The 8,472-nt window shown below is 48.7% G+C and overlaps 1 long non-coding RNA gene across 1 annotated transcript; it reads right to left on the bottom strand.

The window, feature by feature from the left end:
- Window positions 1-6,296: 6,296 nt before the first annotated feature.
- Window positions 6,297-6,933, bottom strand: LOC124668638. Its single transcript, XR_006991777.1, has 2 exons — window positions 6,827-6,933; window positions 6,297-6,645 (listed from the first exon to the last, which is right to left on the bottom strand). It is a non-coding gene; the product is annotated as an uncharacterized LOC124668638 (long non-coding RNA).
- Between the last annotated feature and the right edge of the window lie 1,539 nt (window positions 6,934-8,472).

Raw genomic sequence — 8,472 nt, 5'->3', positions numbered from 1 at the left:
AAGTCTTCTATTTGCCGCACCAAGAACCGATAGCAACGTATCGGACTTTTCGCCTCAAACGCCCATGAAGCCAGACTCAAATACCAATTTAGACAGTCATCCAAGCACTCCTCAAATTCAGACTGTAATTTAATATCGACCATAATACTTCGCAACCCTAAAGCCGATGGGCATGTTCATCGAGCTGTTTTGAAAATCCGAGTCTCCTTCGGGTTAGATAGTTTTGCCGATGATGTCCCTTCGGCTCCTTGCGGCAACGGGATGGTCCGGACCACTGTAGGTGATGACGGCTCCCCTTTCAGATTCCTCCCAACAGCTTCGGTGGTCCTCTTTTGCAAAATCTCACCACCTTTGAAGAAGGTTGTGATGCAGAGCCAGCCGATGACACCTAAATCGGCTTCCAAAAGCAGAGTGTCTACTAAGTCAGCTCCCCCCCGAGCCTCAGTTAAGGCGAGAACAGCGGTGAGGAAAGTAGGCGCCGGGGAAGACTCTGAGGCGCCAAAGCCCTACTCCAGCTAAAGAAGGCTTGCACGTAAGTTCCGCTCATGCTTTGGCTGATTTCATTCATCCTTCTAGGCTTCTGCAGCATACTCGTAGTTCTTCTACAAACCTCTACTGAAGAAAACTCTAGTGAGGACACACAGTTCAATCGAAGAGACTCGAGCTCGGGCAATTCTGAGAAAACCACCACGCGAGTCAGCCCGGACTTGCCACCGTCGGCTTCCAAGAAAAGGTCAGCCACTGAACCTGCCGTTTCCCAAACTCCCATTAGAGCGGGGCAGGGCAGCCTACGCACAGAGAGCCGATGCATAAAGAGAGCCCGCAAGGAACCGCAAGCCTTTCCATTTGCAGATTGATGACACCTCCAATGGGGAAGTCGAGGAGGTACCCATGCCATCCGCCACTCTGGCCCTAGCAACTTCTACGAGTGTAGTTGAGAAGGTGGCCAACTTGGCCAAACCGACGACGAGAACACCGAGCCGATCATCTCTTCTTCGTTGAAAGCCGATATTGCAGACCAATGCCAACGGCTTAATGAGCAACGAGCTGCCTTGGACGCCAAAGCGACACATCGACGGCCGTCTGCTGAGCCTGTCGACCCTGCGCAAAGGGTTGGAGGTACTCGAAGAGAAGGTTCGGGCAACAAAAACAGCTCATTGAAGCTGAGGAAGCTCTCATCGTTCACTCCCTCGAGGAAGCAGAAGGCCTCGAAGCTGAACTGAAGACCGACTTGGCCGAAACCCGCACCTTGAACACGCAGCTGGTAGATCCTGTGTAATTTGTACTAGAGTCGATGGCTGTGCATCGGTTGTACATTATAATTTGTTTTTACTGTGGCCGATTTTTCTATCGGCCCCCAATATTTCACTGCACATGTATCGCACATGTTCATCTGATTAGGTGCCCCCCGAGCCGAATACGTCGAGTAGCTGCAGATATCGGCTATGTAGTTAGCCAAGGCACTGTACTTGAACATCGGCTCCGTCAGGACCAATGTTGACTTCTTCCAGCTCGTCAGCCGACGTAAACCTGTATCCCCGCTTTCCGCCGCCCGTTGGATCGACGCTGAACACGGGCAGAACGTATGGTGAGGATAATTTTGGCCGATTCTTTGGAATCGGCCTCCATGTTGATTGAATTGCTCAATGAAGGTTTACATCTTGGTCTTGCTTCAGTATAACTATGTGACATGCTTGAGACGAGATTATCCCTTTTTATTTCTTGGGGCCGATCACAAGGATCGGCCTTGCCACGTACGTCCATAGATTTTGCTCTTGTTACACGGTCAGGCCGGTGGATAAGACCAGCCTCACCCCGTCCTTCATCACATCGATGCGCTCGTAGTCGTACAAAGTGATGCCTGAGAGTGGCTCTTGGCCTGTCGTCTCCCAAACGTTCATGCCAGCCGTTGAAATCTCGGCTGAGTCATCTGCTTGGACGACCTCTACTTCATCTCCATCCCACTGTATTAAACATTGGTGCATCGTGGATGGAATGCAACAGTTGGCGTGGATCCAATCTCTCCCTAGCAGGACAACATAGGTGCTCTTGCTATCGACAATAAAGAACGTCGTAGGGATGGTTTTTCTTCCTATGGTCAGATCCACGTTCAGAACACCTTGTGCTTCCGATGCTTGGCCGTTGAAATCTCTCAGTGTAACGTTGGTCTTGATCAGATCCGAGCTAGAGCGTCCCAACCGACATAGCATGGAGTATGGCATGATGTTGACTGCCGCTCCGGTGTCCACCAGCATCTTGTTGACGAGGCTGCCCATTGATATAACCTCGCAAGTACGGGGCCTTCAGGTGTACGCTAGCTTCTTTCTCGTGGCTTCTCAAAGATAGCGGTCGTGGGCCGCGGTCAAGTTGTGCCACGGGTGCTTCGTCTAATCATGGAGCACTAAACTCCGCCGGAAGGATGAACACCATGTTTGTGCCAGCCGATGTCTCATCATCGGCTTTCCTTTGTACGGGCGCCACTCTTTCTTTTGTGGCCGACCTTCTTCGTCCGAGTTCGCTGAATTTTCGCGGCCGGATCAGGCCGCGCCTTCCTTGCGTGTGCGGGTATAACCTTTCGGCTTCCTCCAAACCACGTAGTCGCTGAACCCTACGCTTTTGGGAGCAGGCTGAGTCCATCGGGGCACCACCTTGGCCGGTGGTACTTATCTTCTTCTTCTTCATCATCGTCTTCTAACTCCTCGAGATCTTCCACCCGAGAGGACTCGGCGTGCTTGTTCCGAGGCGGGAGAGGCCCTAGACGTTTGAACATGGACACGTCACACTGCATCCTTCTTCTTCGTCTACATTACAGGCGGTTGTCGATTGTAGGCAATCGGCTCATTCACGAATCCCGGCGAGTGTCGAAGAAGGGACGGTCCGGTGCCTATCCACGTCGTCCTGCTCTCTTGACTTTTCCTTGGCGTGGCGCTCATATCTCTCCTCGTCGCGATCATGCCGATGATGTCTCCTAGCGTCCCTGCTAGCCAGACGATCTCTTTCGTCACCGTTGTCGTATCGTCGGCGTTGGTCGTGCGACTCACGTATTTGTTGAGGAGGTGATCGAGAGAGAGGTCGTTGATATCTCACATTCTTCACTTCTCCCTACGTGATGTAGCGCTTGCCATCGTGCCGGAGCCGATCGCGTGGAACGGCTTCCTCTTTGTCCTTGTTATGAGAGCAGCTGCCCTCGTCTCTGTCCTTACCGAGTGGTGCCCGGGTCCTACCATGTTGATGCTTTGAACGAGAAACCTGGCTGGCACCTCCCGGGGTAAGTGCACTCCACCATGTTAACGAGCGGGGAAGGGGTGTGTGTCGACTTTCATGGCGTGCGGCTAAAAATTAGACGCCCTTGTTCTATCGCCATTTGGATCTGCTGACGCCACACCCTGCAGTCGTTGGTGGTATGAGTGAACGTGTTATGCCACTTGCAGTATGGCTTTCCGTTCAGCCCCTGCGCCGTGGGGATTTTGTGGCCTTCGGGTACCTTTAGCTGCTTCTCCTTAAGTAAGAGGTCGAAAATTTGCTCAGCCTTGGTCACGTCGAAGTCAAACCCTCTTGCAGGACCTTGTGGCTTAACCCATTTGCGGGACACGGGGCTTGCCCCCGAGTCCATTCAGCCACTTGCTACCTCTTGATCTCCCGCGAGCCTTCATCTTCATACTGCCTCAACCGGGACCACCGCACGCTTGAATTTATCCTGGTACACCTCTAGGTGGCGCTTGTTCATATAATGACGGCTTACGCACCATATGCGCCGGTGAAGGGTAGTCCGCTTGGGAGGCCACATCCTTGATCGGTGATGCGAGACCCACCACCGCCAACTCGGCTGCTTCTTTTTCAGTCACACGAGCCGAATAGCATCGGTTCCTAACGGTCTGAAGCGGCTGGATGTATTCGACATTGTTTCTCCGCGCTTCTATCGTACTTGTGCTAGATCGGCAATGCCGGCCTCGGAAGCCTACGAGTGATGCTGCATGTGGAGCTTGTTCTTCCAAGCTGCTTCCATGTCCGGATTGAGTGCGGTGGCAGCGATGTGTACCACCCGAAAGCCGATCTGTGAGGGACTGTGCGAAGAACCTCACACGTAGTTCATCGATGCTTGAGATCGTGCCCGGCTGCGCCAAATATCGGCTCACGTGTTCGATTGAGCTGGAGCCATCCGAGCCACTAAACTTGGAGAATTCGGGGAGCCGATATTTGGGTGGTAGTGGGATCAAATCGTACTCGTTGGGGTACGGCTTGGAATAGCCGATTGCCCTCCTTTTCGGCACCATGCCGAGCCTGGTCTCTCAAGATTGTGCTGATCGATCCGCGGTGCTGGCTGCGGGAGTCGAACTACGAAGATTCGCTGGAGTGGCATACTTAGCTAGCCACGCTTGCTTCTCAAGCTCTAAGCCAACTGTAGGAGTTGAGCTCTGGAGGTTCGTCGGAGTGGCATACTTAGCTAGCCACGTCTGCTTCTCAAGATCTGTTCCAGAAGTTCCTCCTGCTGCTCCAGAAGTCCCTGCTGTTGCAGTCTGGCTCGTGAGTGCCCAGTTACTACAGTCTTGCACGTATGTGCACGTGTATCCGTGAGGGATCTCCTTAGGCGCCTCATACAAGAACTGGTAATCACTAGGGTCACCACCGATCTTGTAGACGACGTATGCCGGTGAACTCGGCACTCACGGTGCTGCCAACGCGAACGGCGGCGGTGGTCGGGAGCTGGAGTGGTATCTCTCCTTGGTGAGTCCCTAGAGCTGGTCTGCGACGGAGAGTGCTGATGCCTCATGATTTCTGGATCACCGAAGGAGACACGCTCCAAAGTGTTCACCGGGCTCTCGGAATGGCGGTGCGGCGAATGAGCTACCATGAAATTGATCTCTGACGCGGAGACACTGGTGCGTTCTTCGAAGGGCGGACGGGTCCACTCCATCGAGCGCGCCTTCGGTGAGAACCCTTTCCACCTGATGCTGTGTGAGCGGAGTTCTACGGAAAGAGCCGATGAGGTCGGCTTCGAGGATAGCTTCGACCTCGTCATACTTCTTCTTGAGCTCCTCGGTCGGATCCTCGTACGTGGCTGGGTACCTTCCGCCATCTCGGATGTAGATGGCGATGCGGTTGGTGTCGAAGGCTGTCCCACCGGGCGTGCCGAAATGTGTTGCGGTCGGAAACCCACCGGCGAGCGGCGACGGGCAGCACGGTAGAGCCGGGAGGCTCCGGGGACTACGGCTGGCCCTGGTCCCTCGGCGACGGCCCGCAAAGCCTCGGCATGCACGTCCGATCTTGGTGCAAGGGCGTGCCACCGACCTATACCAGGTCGGGAAGGTGATGGATTTGCTCCGCTTAGTTTCTGCATGGCATACACGTAAACATTAAATACGAGCCTCGATTGGCTCTCGAGGTTGTCCGTGAATCGGCTCAAGGAGCCGATCCACCCATGATCCGTATGAGGTATACGATCACATGGTGGTCCTGCTTGATCAATACAAAGCTAAAACGACCTACGACGATTTAGGGTTTTCACCACATAATCGGAACATCCTACGCGTGATTGAGCCTGGAAGCCACGCACGGTGATAATAAACCGACCCTAGATAAGGCCTAAAAACCAACATCACTACAAGAAATTTGCTACACTACGACCACCTATATTGGTCACCGAATGGTCATGGGTTTTCATTTGTGACCTTTCTATGACCAAAAACAGTTGGTCGACAGTTGAGCGTCACTGACGGACTACTAAGACCTTTTTTCTAAATTGGTCGTAATTGTTATGACCAATAGAGATGGTCGTAGATTCTACGACCAAAAAATTAGTCATGGGCAATCTGTCCTTTCCACGTAAGCTGATCCTACGTGGCAAAATTCTATGACCAAAACAATTGGTCGTGGACCGAATTCAGCCCAGTAAGTTGCTTTACATGGGCCTAGCCCAACAACCTGGTCCATTTATGTTTTGGATCCTTTACTTTTATACTGTCCATTTATATTTTGGGCCTTAGCTCTTTATGGTTGTGCCTTGGCCTTTTTGTCATTGGACCTTGCCTTTTTACTCTTGGGTCTAGCCTTTTAACTATCCATTTCTTTTTGGCCTTTGGAGCTTTTAAAAATCAATTCTTTTTTATTTTTCGAAATATAAAAGTTGGTTTTCTATGAATTTTCATTTGGGTCGTGGCCTTTTTACAGCCCGATTTCTTAATTAATCCAGTAACTTTTGGGCTTTGGCCTTTTGCAGTTCAGTAATGAAATACCAGTAAATCGTGAAATGACAATTTATTATCTCAAATCATAGTAAATTATCTCATTAGACAGACAAGAGAACAATTTATATCACAGGTTCACATAATCTCCACTTGTTCACAGGTTAAACCAAAAACCTCCACATGTAACAACACATAGCAGAGCTCCACAGTTATCATAATGGAGCAAGCACGAAAATCACAAAATGTCTCCCAGCCATCCACGAGTTCCTAGATGCAAGAAAGCATGGCCAAAAAAAGGATCTCACCCACTAGCATCCACCCCACTAGTTCCCAGGTGTAGTACCTCCTCCCATCATCATCGCCTAACGAGCGAACCTGAGCTCATACTCTCTGTCTCGCGCAGCCTGGGCAGCCTCAGCTTCTTCAGACTTTCTTGAGCGATGCCAACTCAGCACCAGGACTGCATTAGCACAATAAGATGCAATACAGCACTACATCAATCCATAAAATTATTAGAAAATTACTGATGGAAAAGATGGTAGTACGATCAGGTCTGATACTGGTTTACCAAATAAATTGCAAAGAAGCAAACTTATTTAAAAGGCATGTTCAATCGTATTTGCGGGAGTGGTAAAGTTTACCACTAAAGCATGCCCCTGATACTTGATCATTCAACAACAGACAGCGAAGGGGTCTGCAACATCAACCATAGTGAAAAAACAACTTGGGTCAGGTTTCTTCAACACAAAAATTATGTCGACCATGTAACTACTTCTTTAACTTTCTCAACTAGCACCAATTAATTAGCAGTAAACATGGATAATGAGCACTAAGGAAACAACCAAATGGCTTCCTAAGCACCATTAACGATTTCCTTAAAAAATGGAACACAAGTGATAGCTTTTGACAAGTGGTCGGTTGTGTATGACCTAGAATGCATCACATGACTAGGAACAAACACACATGAGCTTGGTTCTGTGCAATACATTCCACCACTAACAAGTTCAAGGATTGAAGCTTAGCCTCGATGTACATCAACGAACTGTTTAATTTGCCATGAAACAGTTCTACTTATGCATCCTTTTGAAAAAACATCATCAAAAAGGCAATATATGAATGAAATAAAAATTTAAGCTCACAGCGCATTTACTGATAAGTACTGCATAAACATTAAGCATCAAACAACTATAAGCGTATGATATAACATGCACTGCATAAACATTTAGATCAACTCTAGCACAAGTGGGCATCGTCTGTTGTCGGCGGGCGAGAATGGCCAGCTGGCCATGGGCGAGGCTCGAGCTCTCTATGAGCGGCTAAGCTGAATTTTACGACGAGTAATGTGTGTTTAACGGTTTAAACAAGGGAGCTTGTTCTATCGGCTATTCGAGTAATAAATGCGACGGATGCTAAACGGTCAAATGTGGAAATGTTTCAGGTTAGCTTTCAAGGGTATGAGGTGATTCTATCACCTTCAGCGCCGTTGGTGTCGGGAGGTAGAGGCTCAAGTACCAAAAGCTAATCAATGCTGGTTGCATAGACTCTAGTCTATCCCCAGCCATGGACATTCTTGACTTTTCCAAATTGTAGCTGCAGCAGTACGAACAACGCAGACCAAATTGTAGCTACAGCAGTAGGAAAAACATAATTTAGGCAAAATTCTAAGCATAGCAATCGGTAAGTCATTATAAAGTAGTGTAATTGTTGTGCCATCATATCACTGCCCTCACACACAAAAATGTTCAGTCAGATGAAGAAACATATGGGGCGGGGGGTCAAGTAAACAAATAATTAGACAATGTTCATCTTTTATTTTATTTCTACTTACTGTGTTCTACAAATGTAATGAGGACAAAACACTTAAGAAATCAAGAAGACAAATACTTCAGAAATCAAGAAGATGAAACACTTAAAGTACATTTCTAAAAAAACTGCAATAGATATTTTGTCAATGCTATCAGTACTAGTAATTTAGCTATCTTTTCACGACAAGTAAACATGTGTGGGAAGCTCTTGGTCCATTAGGATTAAATACTGACTACCTGGTTCAGAAAGTTTCTATTATGTTTATGTGACATGTTAACAACAAGTAATATCATTTAGTTTCTTAGCAGAGTGGAGCTACTACTAACTGATAATTAAAACAATAGTCAACACGCCTCTGATTTTGAAGTAGTTTTGTTCAGTCGCATAGATCTAAAGTAAGAGATTGTTCTGCAGAACTAAAGCATCAACACAGTAAGCACATTATATATGAAGCATAGGGAATACCAGCAAGAGGAAGGGA

Source organism: Lolium rigidum, chromosome 6 (assembly GCF_022539505.1).
Source record: "Lolium rigidum isolate FL_2022 chromosome 6, APGP_CSIRO_Lrig_0.1, whole genome shotgun sequence".
NCBI lineage: Eukaryota > Viridiplantae > Streptophyta > Magnoliopsida > Poales > Poaceae > Lolium > Lolium rigidum.
Note: the sequence above shows the minus strand (reverse complement) of the source record. Positions and strands in the feature narration are given on the sequence as shown.